This window comes from Musca domestica, unplaced genomic scaffold (genome assembly GCF_030504385.1).
Source record: "Musca domestica strain aabys unplaced genomic scaffold, Musca_domestica.polishedcontigs.V.1.1 17, whole genome shotgun sequence".
Lineage (NCBI taxonomy): Eukaryota > Metazoa > Arthropoda > Insecta > Diptera > Muscidae > Musca > Musca domestica.
In genome coordinates this window covers 15,008,052-15,029,655 of record NW_026712230.1, presented here as the reverse complement: position 1 = coordinate 15,029,655, position 21,604 = coordinate 15,008,052, and the positions used below count along the sequence as shown (strand labels likewise).

Here is a 21,604-nt window from a genome sequence, read left to right as displayed (position 1 = left end):
TTTCAATAACGCCATTGCGTGCTGACTGCGTTTAATAAACCTTATCAGTTTCACTTGGTTTCTGTGAAATATTAAATGAAACCCGTTCCGTTGCCAGATATCTACATATCAAATTTTATGATATTTATTCATTTTTATAATTTCCTTAAGACTCTAAGAACAAGCTGGAAATGGAATGCATATGTGGAGAGGGAGGGGGTGAAAAGCTCGTCACTTTGTAAACAAAGTTCTCGATTTAATTGGTTATAAAGTTAGAGAGAAAATAGTAGGTGTGTTTCTAAGGGCAAAAATGTAATACGCCGGTAAATATATTAGGGTAATTAGTCGGAATATTTCCACAGAAATCACAAGTATTTGAAATTACTTCCACATTTCTCAGGGACAAACCTATATTAGCTTTATTTTGATAGTTCTGCCAGGCATTCTTTTTCACTCTACCCCCTTTGCGATAGGTTAGTCGTTATTCATTCTTAGCATACTACCTACATGTATACCAACCACAACTACGACAGGGTGTTACTAATCTATCATTTTTAACCTGAGAGCGCCAGAAATACTTTTGACAGGCCAACGGCATAAATAGACAAGACAGGCAAGCGCTAAACTTCACTCAAATTGCCATATGTCAGCGTGCGAGCGTGTGTGTGGACTTTCGTTCATGGAAATTGTCAGACCCAAGTATTATCATATCAAAAGTTTGTTTTCGAACATAAAAACAAATCTGAACTCTCTGTGTAAGCAGTGGTTGGTCGCATTTCTTTCCGACACGTTACATGATAGTTCGTCCATCATTTAGAAAAGGGCACGCATGAAATCAGGCCAGTTCACATTTGTTTATATTTATTCTATTTGCTTTGATTTATTTAAACATAAATCCAACCCCCTCATCTCCCGCGCGCTCACTCCCTTCACTGATTAGTTTTAACAATGATTGAAGACTTACCTGTTTGGTGTATTTATGTCACGCTAATATAACAGCACACGCTTTCCTTTTTTTGTTCTGTCCCGTTTCTTTTGTAAAGATAAATCTAAAAGTAGAAAGAAAATAATGGGATTAGTCAGAGTGAAATAAAAAATTAATTGCTAAGAATGTTTTTTGTTTAATAATTAAAAGGCGGGACAATATTTGAAAAAAAAAAATAATTACTTCTTAGGGAAGATATTAAAATATAACCAAGTTGGAGCATAAGGAAATGAAGTTTACTTGAGCCAGATATTAAGAATAGTTTTTTTTTCCGAGTGAACAGCTTTACAGATTAGTGCTTAGAGGAATTTCAGGAGCAGTATCGACTGCTCAGAATAGGTTGGACCCCATTAAAAATGGAATATGGTACAAACAAACGCGTCCGCTAAGTTGGCGCCCAATAAATTAACAGTCTGCCCTTGACAACTTTAAAAATATCGATAGAGGTGTTGAACACTGGAAGCATGGGTTATTCCTCAGAGCAAATATAATCCCCTTGGAAAACGAAATGAAACATAAATAAAGGCCTCCGATGAGTTGGCGCCCAATCAATTAACAACTTCCACGTCAGCTCGCGATAGTCTCGAAAGGCTTCAAAGGTTTCAATATTAAGAACAAATGTGATGCCCATGGAAAATGTTTCAAATAAGATGGCGCCCAATCAATCAATTAATAACTTCGACACCAGATCGCAATAAACTCAAAAGATCGATGCAGAGGTTAACTCTTTGCAGATGAATTTATTCATTAGAACTAATAGAACTAATAATAACACATTAGAGGACACTTAAAAGCTGATTGATTTTTGACAAAGGCCCCCTAATATATGAAATATATTTTAAACTGTATATGGAAACATAGAAAACATCTGCGAACAAAAGCATTTTAGTGAGAATTTTTCAGAAAAAAAAGTTGTTCGTGATGGAATTCAAGCGTGATAGTGTGATTTCTTTATATTTGACTGGAAAACCACAAGTGGCTATCGTTAGAACACTCCAGCATTTAAATGTGAATAAATCTTTTGTGTCTCGTACCATCGCTAGTTACAGTGATACTGGTAGCGTAGACGGACATCAGGGAAGTGGACGGAAGAAAACAGCAAAATCAGCAGAAATGGTTCGAAATGTCGCGTCGCAGTGGCCGAAAAATGGCTCGTGAGCTGAACATATCGCAATATTGAAAAAGGAGCTCAGGAAACAGTCATTGAAATTCCAAAAAGTGCAAGAACTACCACCGCAACAGAAAGAAAATATACTGGAAAGAGCTAAAGAGTTGCTTCGCTTGATCGAAAGTGGCGAACTGCCGAATTTGGTTTCTTCGGATGAGAAAACATTCGTTGTCCAGCAGTTTGTAAACAAACAAAATGATCGTATTTACTTGCCAAAGAGGTCAGCTGAAAATGTGCACCTTCGCTTGGCCAACAGAACACAAGCGCCGGCCATGGTGATGGTGTGGGCCGCCATAACGGCAGATGGTCGCTCTCCGCTCATATTAATCGACCGTGGCATCAGAATAAATGCCGAATATTATCGCGAAAATATTCTGAAGGGTGTATTAAAGCCTTGGGCACGCAAACATTTTGGCCGCAGGACTTGGACATTCCAACTGGACGCAGCACCAACGCACGCGCCACACAAAAGTGGTTACAAAATGAGGTTTCCGCTTCAGTTCCAGCTCACAATGGCCACCAAAATTTTCGGATACCAATCCGTTGCACTATTGTGTCTGGAGTTAGAAAAAATACCAAAGTGTCGATCACCTCAAGCAAGCTCTTCGCCGGGAATGGGCCAACTTTCCGCAGAGCAACATTCGGGCAGCCTTTGACGGCTTTATTGGCCATTTGAAGGCCATAATTCGGGCCAAAAGTGACAAATTCAAACAAATCTAAAGTTATACTAAAATTTGATGCTATTTCCGACATTTTCAATAAAATTTATAAAAAAAAATTAAAATTATGGCGTTTGGCTTTCTTGCAGTTTTTTTTTTATCTCACCCTGAGCTATATCTAAATGTCAACCGATCTCGATAAAATTTGGGAAAGGTATTTCTGTGCTGTATTTGATATATTTCCCCAAACATTGTTGTTACAGAGTGCATATTAATGCTGCGGAGGACAAAAATAATAAATCGGATGAACAGTATATATGGGAGCCCTAGCTATATTTGAACCGATTTGGCACATTTATTTTCAGGTCTAATTTGGTGTCTGATTTATGTGAAAAGTTCCATGCTATTTGGAATGTTATTACACGTTTGGTGCACAATAAAAGGCAAATCGGACGAAGATATATATGGGAGCTACATCTAAATTTTGACCGATTATGTCCAATTTCTATAGAATTCGTCCTTGGGTCAAACAAATGATTTGTGTAAAATTTCATCTGGATCGGGCAATAAATGCGAGTTGTACTTTGTTTAGAAAAATACATGGTCAGAGGGACGGGCAGACGGACGGACGGACATGCATAAATCGACTCAGAGTGTGGTTCTATGCAGATCATCAAAAATAACTATGGGTCTATCTTGTTTCCTTTTGTCTGCTATAAAACAAATGTACAAAGACGTAATACCCTGACCACCTTGTGGTGTAGGTGATAGATGAAATTTCAATATTTCACCAGACACAAACAAATGTGGCGCCCAACGTACTAAAAGTCCTGAATTGTTTAAAAACTTTTTTCGTGGATCTTTTAATAGAATATTATATGGAATTGTAAGGGCATTTTAAAGTGGATATTTAAAATATATAATTTTAAATATTATAAGAGTAATTTTTGAAGGACCATCAAATAGACAATTTAGGTGTTTTAAAAAAAAAAAAAAAACAAAATAATTTAATGTATTTAATGTTAATATGTTTAATTAATTTTTATAGGAATACTGGGAGCAATTATAACAAACTGTCTTCCACAGTTGCATTTGTCTTGAATATTTCAAAAGAATACTTCATGAATTCTGCAAGGATATTTGTTTTAGTGTAGTATTTATTGAGGTCAATCTAAAGTGAATTTCTTCCACAAATAATCGCAACTATTATACGAATATTTGGCAAGGACAGTAACGGAAATTATTTTAAAATTTACAAAGAATGTATTGAAATATCAAAAACATTACTCAATTATAATTGCATATGCTTAGCTATGTATTTCAAATGTATTTCTGTTCCTCTAAGCATTTCTATGTAGGTATTATTTAAGTTACAGTTGATGTTATGCTATTTTCTCTTCTCCAGACATAAAACAATTATCAAGGATTTTGAAAAATTCCTTTGCCAAGCCATAACACGATGGAATTGTTTTACACAACTCGTTTCGGATTTCGAATTGCTTTCAATTGGATGGCAAAGGATGGTGAGACGAGCGAGGTAAACTTATTAACATTTTAATTATTTTCTTGGAAAATAATCGCAAGATGCTGTGCCAGAGAAACCAGCCATCAAATGAATTCTTACAAATCATCACACATATACACACTCAAATGAGTGTATGTACATGGTTTGCGTGTATGCCTGAATCTGAAAGCGTGTTCAGTTTTAAAAACTCATTTCAATTTAGGAGTTTTACTTGCCTGCCGGTTGTCAAGTCTATAACATTTGCTTGAGAGTTAATGAAGAAGTATCGTTTTTCTTAAAACATTTCTACACCCACCCACGCACACACACGCACTCCGACACACACCACACCACAGAGACTGAAAAGTTTGCTGCAAAACGATACTAAAACGTTTAGTATATATTAAATTTTATTTTTTCGTTGTTATTGCGTTGTACGCATCCCCTTTGGGAACACAACACACTGCAGTGAGGAGAAGAGAAATCGAGTCGCATAACATATGGCTTTAAGATCCCTGATGTTTAACCCTTCCTCGACGACTTTGTGTTCCAAGAGAAACTGAACAGAATTTCGTTTCCATTTTGGGATATGCTTTAATACTTTGCATTACAAATACGATGGAGTGTACTTAACACCCGCCATTGAGAAGAATGTTTAAGGGTGACAAGCAATGAAAGAGGGGGGGGGAGTAAATTAATAATGCAGGGAAATTTGAATTAAATAACTGTTTTTCTACTTTCTTCCAATTTTTTGGAAAATAAAATTTTTACCATTTTCCACTTTTTTTTTAAATCTCCTTATACTTATCATACCACCCCTTATTGGCCCAGCAATTATGGCATATTTAAATAAAATACGGTTTACTGCAATATTCTCGCAGCCGCCGTCTCCACCATACTCATGCACACACACACCTCCACACCAAACAATTGGTGTGAGTTGTATTGAAATAATTTTGTTTTTATTTTTTTTGGTAATGACTGCGACAACAACATTGGCTTGGAATCGGGAGACCACTATTGGCATCACGGGAAATTCTATGAACCCCCCTGTACATTTGTGTGTGTATGAGCGTCAATGGGTGGTGATGGTGGTTGCTAGCATGTGACAACAGTTGCTGATGTCGTTCAAACTGTTACATATTTAATATCACACAGAGATTATTGCTGTGGTGTGAGCCGTTCATCATCATCATCGTCATCAGCGCAATGCCAAACTTCTGATGGACTGTTAGTGTGAATGTACTCTCCCGCTGTTGTTACTGCCGCTGCATACATTCATGAAGCTGGGTGTTTTATCGCATGCATCGTTAAATAAGTAGCGGCGAATTGTCACACACACATCACAGTGGGATAAGGAAAACAGAAAAGTTTGATGGCGATTAAATTTGGAATCCTGGGGTCCTTTAATACATTTTCTTCAGGGAAAAATGGGAATAATGGCAGCAATTAAAACTAATTGTCTTCCTTAGTTGGAGTTTTATGAAAGAAAACTATTATGAAACCTATGATAATCCTTTAAAACTACCTTTTTTTAAATATCTACAGCTCAGACTGTTCTCTTTAACTTTTAACTTTTGGAACTTTTAGTATAAATGAAACGAAATTAAAAAAAAAAATATTAAAATTTGAATACTTGGTTTTGGACAAACGGAATGAGCTAGTAATTTGGAATGAGAGTAACTGATGGAGTGCAGAATATATTTACCAAAGGGTTTTTGAAAATTCGAACTTAAGAATACAAAAAGTTCTAAAATGGTACTAAACTTCCAAAATGGTATCATTTGGAATTATGTGAACGGATAGAATGAAAATTAAGGTTAGAAAGCAAGTTTCATATATGTAGGTGGCTTTAGAAATGTGTACTAAGTGTGCTAGCTGAAAATGTGCACCTTCGGTTGGCCACCAGAATTCAAGCGCAGGGCATGACCATAGTGTGGGCCGCCATAACAGCCGATAGTCGCTCTCCGCACGCAAACATTTTGGCCGCAAACATTGAACATTCCAACAGGACTCAGCACGAGCCACCCAAGAATGGTTACAAAATGAGGTTCCTCGCTTATTTCCAGCGCACAATGGCCACCGAAATCTCCGGATACCAATCCGTTGGACCATTATGTCTGGAGTCTTTTAGGAAGCAAGGTTAGCATTAAACAAGTAAAAAAAAAACATTAAGTTCGGCCGGGCCAAACTTTTAATGCCCTCCACCTTAGGGTAAAGGAAACATTAGAAGAAATGTGGCAAAAACCATTAAAATGCCGAATATCGGGAGGTACCGTTATATGGGGGCTATACCAAATCGTGGACCTACTCATGCAAGGTTTCGCCAACGGAGTTAGAACCCATTATGACCCACAAATACCAATTTTCAGACAAATATGTGAAAAAATGTGGCATAAATCATCAAATTACCGAATATCGGGAGGCACCGTTAAATTGGGGGTATGCCAAAACGTGGACCTATAATTACAATGACTCGCCACACAAACTGGGACCCATTATGATCTACAACTACCAAATTTTCAGAGAAATTCGTGAAAAAATGTGTCAAAAATCATCAAAATACCGAATATCGGGAGGTACCGTTATATGGGGGCTATACCAAATCATGGACCCATACATGCAATGTTTCGCCAGCGGAGCATTATGATCTACAACTACCAAATTTTCAGAGAAATTCGTGAAAAAATGTGTCAAAAATCATCAAAATACCGAATATTGGGAGGTACCGTTATATGGGGACTATACCAAAACGTGGACTTATACATACAATGTTTCGCCACACGAACTAGAACCCATTATGACTCACAAATACCAATTTTTAGACAAATCAGTGAAAAAATGTGGCAAAAACCATCAAAATACCGAATATCGGGAGGTACCGTTATGTGGGGGCTATACCAAATCATGGACCCATACATACAATGTTTCGCCACACGAACTAGAACCCATTATGACTCACAAATACCAATTTTTAGACAAATCAGTAAAAAAATGTGGCAAAAACCATCAAAATACCGAATATCGGGAGGTACCGTTATATGGGGGCTATACCAAATCATGGACCCATACATGCAATGTTTCGCCAGCGGAGCTGGAACCCATTGTGACCAACAAATACCAATTTTTAGAAAAATCCGTAAAAAAATGTGGCATTAATCATTAAAATACCAAATATCGGGAGGTACCGCTATATGGGGACTATACCAGAACGTGGACCTATATATCTCATTTTCAATACCAACCATCCACACAATACAAATTGCTCTGCTAAATTTTGGCGCTCTACGTCAAATAATGTGGGCTGTATCGTGATTTCAACAGACAGACGGACATCGTTAAATCGACTTAGAGGGTATAAAAATACCAAAGAGTCGATCCTCAGGCAAGCGCTTCGCCGGGAATGGGCCAAAATAACTCAGAGCAACATTCGAGTTGAGTGTGACGGTTTCATTGGCCGTTTGAAGACCATAATTCGTGCCAAAGGTGAAAACTTCGAACAAATCTAAACTTATTCTAAAATTTGATGCTATTCCTAAAATTTTTTTCTTTCATTCAATAAAATTTAAGAAAAAGTGTAAAAATTATGTCGTTTTATCTCACCCTGTATATCCTCCACAGTATGGTGGAGGGTATAATAGAAGCTAAAGTCGCTGTTTTCTCAAATAATTAAACTAATTTTTATATTTTAAAGTAATTAAAATAATTTTTAAAAGGTAAAGGAAATAAATTTTTCGAACAATAAAAAAAATTTTAAACAAATGGAAAACAATTATTAAGAATTTGAGAATGCTTTAATGTCAGTGATTGCCTATGTCTAGAGTATTCCTCTATTGGTTTTACTTCGTACTACTCTTTATTACTGAGAGTAATGTTTGATCGCTACCAATATCATGATATTATCTCGGTAAGGGGAATGGTCACTTGGCTTTTTCAGCTTTTAAATATTACGACTTTGGTGAAATGTCCGTTCTATAAGTATGGAGCATGAGAATCACACTCACTTCTTGTCTTTCCCAAAAATTGTCATAACAGAACACCAGCGCATTTTTAACTAAAAATCCAAAACCTAGTTCGATAAGTTGAAAATACAGTTTTGTATTAAAAATATTCTTTACCATTCTCATCATTTTCAAATCCATCCATTATTATGGCCCAAAATTATTAAATAAATTTCAATTCGATAATAAAATACAATAAAACTTGCCATTTTACTTCTAATTTCGTGGAAATTATGTAGATGTCAATTTTAGCATAGACAGGACATAATTTAAACTATTTATACATATTATCCATGATCTTTGGGAGAGCTTCTGTATCCAGAGATACATTTTCTCTTTAAATCTTGACACTCTCCCTTCACTTTCACAAACTCTCTCGCTCTGGTTCCCTAACGAAAAATCAACGTTATTGAGTTACATCGATTCACCATGAATACATTTTTAATACGCCAGCCTTGCAAGAAATTTGCAAGTTACCAGTTTCCTCAAATCGATCCATTTTCTTCTCTTCGAATTTTCCTTTTCCCCTTGATCCATTTTCCCAAAAAAAAAAAACAAAAAAAATCCTTTCATTTGATGCGTATGCATGTAGCAACAGAAGAAAAAAACTTACCCTCCGGCCTGCTTATATGTGAGCTTACAACTCGATCTGATGCATATGCCGCTTAAAGGGTTGTCAGTTGTGACAGTGTGCTGAGAACGTATTTGTCACAAACAGCAGCAACAACACCACCAAAAAAAAAAAAAAAAACATGAATTCGCTTGTAATATTTTCTAGAGTATTTTTTGGTACAATCGGCCATAGGCAATTGTATGGTGATGATGATGGTGCTGACGAGGAGAGACGTTTAATATTGTGGTAATGTTGTTCATGTTCTCATTTACTTATTCCAGTTTGTGTTTTTGGTTGCTTCTTTTTTTTCGAATTTGAGGGAAAACATTATAGGGGCGTGGCGGTAAGATGAAATGAAGAGGATTATAACATTCTAGACGGCTATTCGAAATGCACTGTACAGTGATCTGGAAAATTAAACAGTGGTGTGGGAAATTTTACGCTTCATTTCGTGTCGTTAAATTGGTTGTTTTTTCACTTGGTTCTAGGGGTGTCAGGGTAAACAAATTTGCTGTCAGAAGTTCCATTAATCATAACTTCAAAATGAAGCGAAATATATCTTTTTTGAAAATGCAGTTGTCATGAGGGGTTCAGTTTCTTTGTTGGGGAATTAAGTTGTTTGTTTTTTTTGAGCTGTATATACTATTGCTCACCTCTAATGGCGAAAATATTCTCTGTAGGTTTTTCATTGTTGGAATTGCTTTCTGTGCGGTATTATGCTAAATAATGGACATCAAATTAGTATAGGATTTCCAAATGTCTTCTATGCCAAGAAGGTCCCCTGAAAGTGACAATATTTTTTTAAGAGTTCTAAAGATAGGAAACCTTTTAAAAAATCTCGTTTTATGGCCCTCTATGAGAAATTTTGTAAAAAATTTGTAAATAATGGAGGGTATATTAAATTTGTCATTCTTTTTGTAACACCTCGAAAAAATTCGTCGACGACCCAAAAAAACATTTTTCCTGATCAGAATAAAATTATAAGGCGATTTAGCGAAGTCCGTCTGTTCGTCCGTTTTTCTGTCTGTTAAAATTACGGTAGAGGCCACATTCTTTAATCTAGAGCTCTGAAATTTCCACAAAGGTTTATTTTATATGCAGGCTAATTGGTATTGAAAATGGCCTGTATTGGTCTACGTTTAGGTATAGTCCCCATATAACAGTACCTCCAGATATTGGGTATTTTGAAAGTTTTAGCCACAATGTCCAACCAAATCAACTGTAACTTTACATTTGGGGTTCTTGAAAGGTCTGTTCTCTTCCTGCAAAAATGTTCGATTCAGGTCTTCTAATTGCTTTAGCTCACATATAACGGTACTTTCCGATTTTCGGGTTTTTTAATGTTTCTAAAACAACTTCTAACTAAATTAGCTGAAACTTAAAATATGGGGTTCTGAAAGATATATTCGCCTCAGGTATTCTAATTTGTACAGCCCCTCATACATAAGTACCTTCCGCTTTTTCGGTATTTTGATGGTTTCTGCAACAATTTTAACTTGTAACACGCTTGAACCCAGATATTTTTATTAAAAATGTTTTTTTTTTACCAAATGATGGAGGATATTGATAGTTCGACCCGTCCGAACAATAATTTTTATGCCCTGCTCCACATAGTAACAAGGGTATTATGTATTTTTGCATTTGTTTGGAGAAGAAAGCGAAAATCACTTTCTGAGTTGCTATATTCATGTCAGTCTGTTTGTCCCTCCGTCCGCCTGTCCATGTATTTTTGTGAACAAACTGCAGGTCACATTTATTATCAGATTAAAATGAAATTTTCCAAACAATATTTATTTGATCCAAGGACAAACCCAATTGAAATCGCTGAGAATCGGTTCAAATTTAGATATAGCTCCCATATCATATCTTCAACCGATTTCAGGTTAATTGTGCACCTAATGGCCAATTTCAGTCCAAATTGGCTGAATTTTGGCAATTCTGATTGAATTCATCCTAGAAATAACAAAATTGGTTCAGATATAGCTACAGTTCCTTTATATATGTTTCTTCCGATTTGGCGTTTAAGTATCTCGCATTCGTAATATGCACTCCACAAGAATTATATTTGGATCCATTTATCGAAAGCAGCTCAGAAATAAGTTTTTAAAATTTGGCACTTTCCTAAAATTTTGGTGAAAATTGGTTCTTTAGCTCCCATATATATGTTTCATCCGATATATATGTTTCATCTGCTATTTGATACCAGGCATTAGATACTGCTCGAAAATACCTCTGCCAATCTTTATCGAGATCGGTTCAGATTTTTCTATGGCTTCGATATACATTTTCATCTGATTTTACGGTTTTTGCTCATAATATAAGTAGTATTAACCCAAATTTAATAGATTCTTTCATATTCAACCTAATTTTACCAATCGTCAATATAATCGAATATTTGCATTGCCACAGGAATTGATGAATTGTGAACGTTTAGACACCATTTCCAACCAAACGATTTGTAATTCTGCTCAATTTTGTTGTTTCGTCAATTGTTCTAAGATTCCGATATCACATAGCACCCTTTTTATTTACCCATCTTTGTCGTTAATTTTTCTAAAATTAAAAGCCCGCCTGTTTTTTATCATTCCAATTTTAAGAGTCGTCTAAATTTAATGTTTTAATTTTTTCTAAATTTTCATGTCATCCTTGACAATCATTAACAAAACCAACAACAACAACAAAAATATGATGGTGCTAATTAAGAGCATAAGCCGCCATTGAATCTCCAATGTCCCACCCTCGCCATCATTTATAATTTATTTCCAACAAAAAAAAAAAGAATTGAACACATTCCCCATCTTTAGCATGGATGGGACAACGGCGGCGGCGGCAAACAATAACACTTGCATCTGTTACAAATTTAATATCACACATAAAATTAGCATTACACTGTTTGTTCGGCTCTCCGCCCGTCCATCAATCTATGAGACATTGTGTCTGTCTGCCAGTGGTCTTTATTTAAATAGCCACTACAACCCCGCTCATTAGTAGAACCCGCTGTAATATGCTTGGCCTATATGAGGCGTAGGATTAGTCTTAGAGCCTGGGGTATGTTCCAAATGCCTGTGTTTGGGTGTGTGTGTGTGTGTGCGTAGATTTGTTTGATGTTTCTTCTTGATGTCAATGTGATGATAAAACCTCCAAAAAATCATCATCGTCATACATAGGTTGTCAAACCGACGTGAGGCCAGCCAAACACATGTTGCCCCCTAAAGCAAACAAAGGGAAGACTGAAGGCCTTAGGCAGGCCACCAACCGAACAACCATCCAAACACACAGCCAACAATGGCAAAGCGTTAAGTAAAGTGAAAAATAATAATAATGACAACATCAAGGACTGATAAAAGTTGGGTTAGAACAACCCAAACCCTGAGTTCGCTGCTCTGTGTTGGATGTGTTTGCATATTGACTTGATTCAAGCAAGCAAGAAGTTCACTGATGGTCAAACAGAGCGAAAGCTGAAAAACAAGGCAAATATTACCAGCTGATCAAGCCGACAGACTGTCACACCAAGGCCTTGGTTATGGTTACGGCAAATCTTTGTTTTTCATCTCCACACTAAGTCGTTTGGGCTGTTCGCTGATACTGGCGATGATGATGCTGATGTGGCCTGACTGGCTGCAACATCCCACGCTGGAAAATGTATAACACAGCTGTACACCCATACAGGATTGTTCACTGGCTGGCTGGCTGGCTGGCTGGTTGGTTGGCTGGCTGACTACAAATACCCGTTATTAAAAATCTCTTAAAAGCATCATGTTTTGCGTATGCTGGCCTCATTCTAATCGTTAGTCGGAACATTCTGTCCGTCCGTCCGCCTGTCTGTCTGAACATGCTACGCCTTTTTTACTTTAATAAACGCCACTTGGTAATTTTTGTCATTAGGCTGATTTCGGCTCTGGGTGCACCGAAAAAAGGGAACATCGCCATACATTCTTCCAAAAAACATGTGTATCCCAAACATATGTCCGCCCATGGCAATGATTACACTTCCTACGTTTCCTACATGAGTTTTCATAATGTTCCTTTGTCTGTACGTGATTTTCTTTGTACCGTGGATGTCAGTGTGCAATCGCTGTAATCTAAGTAGAAACATCCGTACAGACCGTACCACTTTCCTCTGCGACCTCTTCGCCTATGTGCATGGATCTTTTACGCCTGAGTAACCAAAAAAAAATGTATGGTTTTACTTTGAAGTGCTAATCATATTACAAAGATCTTAACATTTCAATTAATGAAATGGAAGACATCGATTTGGAGAGATGTGTAGGATAGGACAACATTTCATGGAAGTGGAGGAAGGAGTAGAATTTCACTGTGCAACACAAAAAATAAATAAATAAATAGTACTAGAAATGCAGTAGATAACACTCTGCGAAAAAATGTAAGTTCTTAAAAAGTTACGGGGCAAATCCAGTAGGTTATGAAGGTAGATCCACAAAAAGAAGACACGTGCAGGAACGTTTTGAGAGTTTACACCGCAAAGCAATATAAATAGAGGGGCCAAGTTCCCCCTCTACCACACTTTTGTAAATTTTTGGATTAAGATTCCTCGGAATCCGCAATATTGCAGACAAAATTACGAGGTATATTTTGATTGGAAACGTTAACCATAAAGCGAGTCAACAAAAAGTTCTTTTTGGTAACTTTTTTTAATGCGTTTAAAACTTTCTTTTAAAGCGATCGTAGCAGGTCAAAATTTTCTACAAAATAGTTTGTCATAACATTTTACAGTTGATCCTAGAAGATATCAAGAGTCTAAATCTTACCTAATCGGCATGAATTCATGAAAATCGCTTTTATACCCTCCACCATACATATTATGGAGGGTATATTAAGTTCGTCGTTCCGTTTGTAACTCATCGAAATAATAATTTTTCGACCCATCAAAGTATATATATTCTTGATCAGTGTAAAATTCTAAAACGATTTAGCCCTTTCCATCCGTCCGTCACGCTAGACTCAAAACGAACAATGATTGGAAGCTAAAATTTTGCACCGATCTGTCTTTTGTCTCCAGACAGGTCAAGTTGGAAGATGGGCTGTATCGGTCCACGATATCGTATAGCCCCCATATAACGGTACCCGGTAATCGGTATTTCGATGATATTAACCGATGATTTTTCAATGAAATTGTTTGAAATTCTACACAAGGAGTTCTTCGTGACTACTTTACCCATATAACTGTACCTCCCGATATTCGGTATTTTGATGATTTAGCCACATTTTTTAATGGAGTTATATGAAATTCTATACAAGGAGTTCTCTGTGAGTTCTTTACCTTCTGAAGGAGAACTGTCTACCGATATTCGGTATTTTGAAGATTTAATGGAATTGTCTGAAAATCCACACAAGGAGATTTCTCTGAGTACTTTACCCCATGGAAGATAATTGTCTATATGGGTCTACGTTTTAGTATAGCACCCTTACATAGCTAATACAAGATATTCGGTATTTCCAGGTTTTTCGCGACATTATTCACCAGAATTGCGTCAAATTTCGAATTTAAATTTCGTAAGGGCTACTGCAACCTATGACGGAAAATTGTCTATGCAGGTCCACGTCTTATGCAGGTCTTAGAATACAACGGTACCTCCCGATATTCGGTATTTTCAAGATTTAGCGACATTATTTACCGGAAATATTTCAAATTGCATATTCAAAGTTCGTAATGGGTACTACAATCTATGGCAAAAAATTTCGTATGCAGGTCCACGTCCTCCTATAGTCCTCATATAACGGTACCTCCCGGTATTCGGTATTTTGATGATTTCAGCAACATTATTCACCGGAACCATTTCAAATTTCGTATTGAAAGATCTTAGTAGGTTATAAAATCTATGGCAAAAATGTTTGTATGCAGGTCCACGTCCTCCTATAGTCCTCATATAACGGTACTTCCGATATTAGGTATTTTAATGATTTTAGCGACATTATTCACCGGAATTGTTTCATATTTGGTATATGAAGTTCGTTGTGGAGGCCACGTCTTCGTATAGTCCCCATATGAGCTTTCATTTAAGTGTTAGTTTTCGAAATTTTTTTGAAGTTTCTCAAGTTCTTTCCAAATTGTGGAGGGTACTTCTTCGAGTTGATGAATAAAGGTAGCATAAAATTTCGTTTTTGGCAGAAGGAATCAAAATAATTTTTTATAGCCTAAAATGTCTGGGAATGTAAAAGGTTAGTTTGTTTAGACTACCTTGTAATGGGTAATTTGGCGTGTGCGGCTCTAAAAGTTTTATTGGTCAGCTCGAAGGGCAGGAGGTCTCCGATACATAATTAATTCTTCATTGGCATATCATTTAAATCGTACTAGAATGATACGAAAGTACTCAGAAAGGTAAATGTGTATTGGAAATGCGTATAAGAATCATATCAGGCCAGATCAGGTGTGTGTGCCTCTTTCAGCATTACTAGTAATGACATCTACATACCCTCTACATTAAAAAAATCCCAAAAATAATGACAACTTCACACTCTCTTCACTACAGGTAAATAAAAGTAACTACTTATTCCTATAAAATTTACAAAGCAAAATAACTTACTTTTATCATACCAAGTAATGAGTAACGGTGGCAGTTTGATAAGTACTTAATTACTGTGTTGTATGGATGCAGGTGTGTAATTACCTACTTGTACCAAAATTTATTTCACTAATAAATTATTTGGTAATAGGATGTAGCAACAGTTGAGGAGGCAAGATATCCACTTTTAACATTACCCGTAATGACAGCTACATAACGTCGATATTAACAGTAAGCAAAAAATAATGAGTTATTTTTACGAGTTAAAATAATCTAGCATTATCTTGCCAAGTGATGTGTTAGGACCTCACTACAAAACCTTAGATCGCTGGTTCGACAGAATTCCGCATATATTACAAAAGGGTAATAGTCTCCAGAAAATGTTTTTTTTTTGTATTCACTTTAAGTCTATTAGAGAGAAAACATTGCTAATTATAAGGTAAATGTCGAAAAAGGCCACGAAAACATCAAAATATCGTTTTTATTTTTTTATTGGTGAGAATTGTACCTCAAATCTTACGAAAAAAGTTTTTGTACAACATTTTGATAACATTTCTTCCGGCTTAAGAAATGAAGGTCTGAAAGTCCATACCAATAATCCAGCAAGAAGGATGAAATTTTCCATAAAAAAAATTCCACATTCCATAACACAGATGATTAACTATTTCACTATACCACGAATACAATAATCATCATTAACCCAATTTTTGGCCGATTTCTCCACCGACAAAGAAACGAAAACAAAAAGAAACCTGAAACCGTTGTTCCATAACCCAATAACTCAGAAATATCAATTGAGTTGTACAATGTACTGACATATCTTTCGAAATTAAATTGTTAAATTTACTTTTTATAATAAAAGAGAAACAATATACGACACACAGTTTCTTTTGAAATAATTTATTGCAAGTGTTTGTGTGGCAAAAAAAAATATTATTTTGATTTCTTATTTCAGCATTCATGATCTGAAGAACAAATAAAAGAAGACATAAATCAATCAATCATGCGATTGATAAAACATCTCTCTTCGGTACAAAAGCTGATGGAAGATTGAAAAAGTGGCTGGTGGCAAGAAACAAGAAATATAATTTCCAGTTTTTATACCACAACTGATTATAGGGTATAAAGAAAATAAAAAAGAATTAAATAAAATTAGCTTTAAGATGGGCAAGGTCGAATCCTTATGTACTGTTCTTTGTGGAAAAGGGCACTTGGTACAAAAAGCTGGATTTTAGCAGCTTTGGAAGGTTTTTGTGGATTATAGAGGAGTTAAAATTAAAATAGCCGTAGGGTGGCTAAAAGAAATAAATTCAGATACCCGAATTCATTTCTTTTAGCCACCAATGTTGACCTATGATTTGGCTCGCTCACCTTGAAGCTGGGCCGTTAGCAGTATAGACAAATGAAGATATAGACAACGAAAAGTTAGTTTTGTCATTTTATTCAGATGGCGCTCATCATGTTTTGCATAGTCAACATGCTTATTTACGCGTTCAAGTCACTCGACTTCGAAAACACATTTTATCGGTTTTCAAGAATTTTACTTGATTATTCCTGAATTTTTCGATGTCATCACGTACTTTTCACATTTCTTTTATTATGAGACAATTATCAACTGACAAATATCCTACAGTTTTTGTTATTTTTAACATTTTACAATTGAGTGACTTCAAAATTCCCACTCAAACCCCTGAAACGACATATACGACATCTGCTGACCCGATTTGTTTCGAAGATGAACGGTGAGAGCATTTCGTTGTCTATATTTTCATTTGTCTATGTTAGCAGTGGGTTTTGTTTTCAAGTAGCAATGATGACATTGGAATCGAAAAGTTTTAAAATGCGAGAAGCTTTTTTAGTCTCCCCTGACCATATTATATAGGGTAAGAGAAATTGTCACATTTCTTTTTTTTTTGTGTGGTGTAGGGTGTACACCCTACAAGGGTTTAGGGTATAGTGGTAAGGGTATTATGTCTTTGTGTATTTCTTTTTAACATGGAGAAGGAAGCGAGATTTGAGGATCTTCGTTGAATAACTTTCTAAGCCAATTTATGCACGTCAGTCCGTCCATGTATTCTTGTGAACAAAATGGAGGTTGCATGTATTATCCGATTGAAATGAAATTTCGTAGACAATATTGAAATTGATGATTATCGGATCAAATTAAGTTATAGCTCCCATATATCTTCAACCGATTTCGGGATTATTGTGCACAAAATACCTAATATAAAACCAAATAACCTGTATTTCAGTACATCCCACCGCATTCAGTCTAGAGCAAGTAAATCAACTTTGGAGAAAATCGGCTCAGATTTAGCTATAGCTTCCATATATATGTTTCGTCCTACTTGGAGTTTTAAGTCCCTCACAAGCGTAGTATGCACTGCAGAAGAATGATATTTGGTACCGGACATTAGATACTGCTCGAAAATACCAAATTTTATTGAGATCAGTTCAGATAAGGATATATCTGTCGTATATATATCTTTATCCGATATCAGTTTTATTGGGCACCATATAGCTAATATCAGTCCAAATAGACTGAAATTGGGAATTACGGCTGAATTCATCCTCTAAACCAGTACTTCAAATTTGGTGTAAATAGGTTAAGATTTAGCTATACCTCTCACATATACGTTTTATTCGATTTGGGCTTTAAAGTCCCTCACAAGCGTAATATACATTCCATAACAATGATCTTTGGTACAAGATTTCAGATACAGCTCTGAAATAAGGGTATCGAGTTTTGTCAAGATTCGTTTAAATTTGGATATAGCTCCCATATATATCCTCAACCGATTTCGGGTTAATTGTGCGCCAAATGGCCAATATCAGACCAAAAGTCCTAAATTTTCGACTAATCCGACCGAATTAAGTCTAGAAGCAAGTACATCGAATTGGGAGAAAATCGGTTCAGATATAGATATTGCTCCCATTTATATGTTTCATCCGATTTGGTGTTTGAGTCCTTTGCATTCGTAATATGCATTCGACAACACTGATATATGATACCAGATATCTTATAAAACTCGGATATACCTTTGCCAAATGTTATCTTCAACGGCTAAGATTTGGATATAGCTCCCGTATATATCCTTAATCCGATTTCAGTTTTATTGTGCAATTAATGGCTAATATCAGCCCAAATGGAGTGAATGTCGGGACGTACGTTTCCATTTTGTGAAACTCTTCTCCAATATATATTGCTTTACTATAATCCTACTCCAAGTGTTATCATGTACTCTATAGCAAACTATAAATGTTGATAGGTAGTATGATCTACTTCAAATAAATTCTTTTGTTACGGGAGCTCTTCCAAATGTGCATAGCGGTGTAGGGTATCATATAGTTGGCCCCGCCCGACTTTTGACTTTTCCGTACTGTTCTTATTTTATTTATTTTTGTTCTTTTTTTTTGTATTTCAAATTCTCAACATTTTATAGTACCAACCTTACGAAGGGTTATACCCACCACTTCAAAAGTTCCAATCATTTTTCCATTAAAAAAAAAACAACTCAAAACATAAACATTTTCAAAAGTCAACAACGTGGCATATAAAATGAAATTTATAAAATGATTTTTATTGGCGATAATTTAATTTGCGATTGTCAGACGAAGACAGGCGGGCAGACAGACAGCGACAGTGCGTAAAGACAGAACCGCAGCCTTATACATCTGGAGGCGTTTTTGCAAAGAAAACAAAACAGAAAAACAATGAGAGAACGTGGCGGCTTAGTGAGCCATACAGGTCGGCCGGCCGGCAGGCACACTTATCAAGAAACCGTTCCTATAAAATATAAATAAAAAAACACAAAAAACTTTCAAATTAAGAATTACAACCCCAAGCATTGCCATATAAAAAAGCATTTAATCTGGACACACTCTTGTTTTTTTTCACAAAAAAAAAAAAAAGAAAAATCATTATTTATACAATAAATGTTGTTTTGTTTATAAGAAGATTAGTTCAAGTTGTTAAAAATATGACTCAAGTTGTTAAAATACAATAATAAACAAAAATAAAACAATAATCACCCACAGCTATATTGTGGAATCAAGATATTGGGGAAGGGGGCTGATTATTGGTTTACCTGGATATATTTTATTGTTTTATTATTTATTTTTCTTGAGTGAGGAGAAATCTGTACTTTTGCCAGGTTTCGTTGGTGGGGGGGCTACGGTTGTAAAATGATTTACGTTTAAGTGCCCTTTAATGATGATTGTAAAAATTATTAATTTCAATAATAACATAAAATTCTCAACGAGGCCATGGGAAGTCATATTCATAAATCTCTTTTTTCGAAATTTTTATAAGCATGCCGGAAAAGGAGGATATTGAGAATGGGTGGCAATAAAATGAAATATTTTATCTCGGTATGTACCCATATGTGCAGAGTATTATCTGAGTACTTTGAGGTGAAAATTGAAAATGAAATAAATTAAAAATGACAATTAGGATTTTGGGAGAAAATAGGTTTTCTATAGGTAGCGGATTCATTATTTATTTAAGAGATTGCGAAAGAGCATCAAAGGACAAAAAATTAAATTTTCTATACAAGATGTGCAAACACATGTCCATACAATCAATGATTCGCGAGGAGTGAATATTAAAAGCCATGTTATTGTAGTCGTAAGTTAGTCGTAAACCCTATAAAAATATATACAGGGTTGCCCATATTCGACAGACCCATCTGGCAACGCCATAACTTTTGACAGAGATGTCACATCGCCTAATGACATAACGCGTTTGAAGCGTCAGTCCAAGCAGATTTTTACCATGAACCAATACACGCCACGCGAGCGCTCTGAAATAGTTGAAATTTACATTCAACAGCAGAAGTTAATTGTGAAAACTCAACGTGCTTTTAAAATATTAAAAAAAAGTGAGAAGTGCGCCTTCTAAGAACCCCATTAAGCGGTTATACGAAAAATTTTCGACTGGTAAGGCTCTTTCTAATCCGAAGAGACCATATAAAAGTCGACCAAGGAGATCGGCCGAGAATATCGCTGCCGTACGAGCCAGTGTTGAGAGGTCCCCAAGAACATCCCAAAAACGCCGTTCTCAGCAGTTGGGCATGGCTCGGTCCACTTTACAACGGATTATTCGCATTGATTTGCATTTGTTCCCGTACAAAATTCAATTGACGCAAAAAAAGTTGCCTGCGGAGAAGCCTCGTCGATTGGAATGGGCCCAAAGGGCTCAAAGGTCCGTCGAATATGGCAACCCTGTATATTCATAATCTGCATAAAATGCCAAGTCGATTTAACAATGTCTGTATGTCTCTCTGCGGACGTAGACCTTCAAAATTGCGCAGAACTATTTATATTGTATCTAGGATGGTTGGTATTTATTGATATTGATATAAAATGAGATATATCGGTCCACATTTCAGTGTAGCCGCCATATAGCGTTACTTCTGATATTCGGTATTTTGAGAATATTGGCCACATTTTTTTACGGATTTGTCTATTTGTAGTTCATAATGGGTTATAGCTCCGGTAGCGAAACATTGTATGCATTGGTCCACATTTTATATAGCCCCCATATAACGATACCTCCCGGTATTCTGTATTTTTATGATTTTTGCCACATTTCTTCACGGATTTGCCTAAAAATTGGTATTTGTAGTTCTTAATGGGTTATAACTCCGGTGGCGAAACGTTGGACATTTAGGCCCACGTTTTCTTATAACGCGCATAAACCGATACCCACCGATATTCGCCATTTTGATAATCCTAGTCACATTTACCCACGAAATTGTTTCAAATTTTGTATTTAAGAAGACTTGGTGGCTGACAATCCTTGAAAATTGTCTCTGGAGGTTCCCGTTTAGGTATGGCCTACATATAACGGCCATACCAACTTTATGGTTTAACAGCATAATCCACACGGTGTTACTGGTATTTGTGGATTAAAAGTGTCATCTTACCCAAAGCTGGGGGGTATTTAAAGTTCGACTCGGCGGAACTTAATGTTTTTTTACTTGTTTTAGACAATGTTTGTACCCAGATATATAGCTTATTCTGAGACTTAAACAAAAATTAGTTGTGGATTTCTTTCTCTTTTAATACATTTTACTGGTTACTTTCACGCATCACGTTTTTTCCTGATTTTATGTTAAAATTAAAGGAAATATTTTCATGATATATACTGGACATGGAGATTTTCTTTTC

At 36.0% G+C, this 21,604-nt stretch overlaps 1 protein-coding gene across 1 annotated transcript in view; it reads right to left on the bottom strand.

Moving 5' to 3' along the window:
* The window catches only part of LOC131801674 (roundabout homolog 2-like), a 310,984-nt gene that overhangs the window by 233,306 nt on the left and 56,074 nt on the right, over positions 1-21,604 (bottom strand). Inside the window, exon 2 of the mRNA XM_059120600.1 lies at positions 944-1,028. The gene's annotated coding sequence lies outside the window, so the exon portion shown is untranslated. The remainder of the gene's footprint in view (positions 1-943; positions 1,029-21,604) is intronic.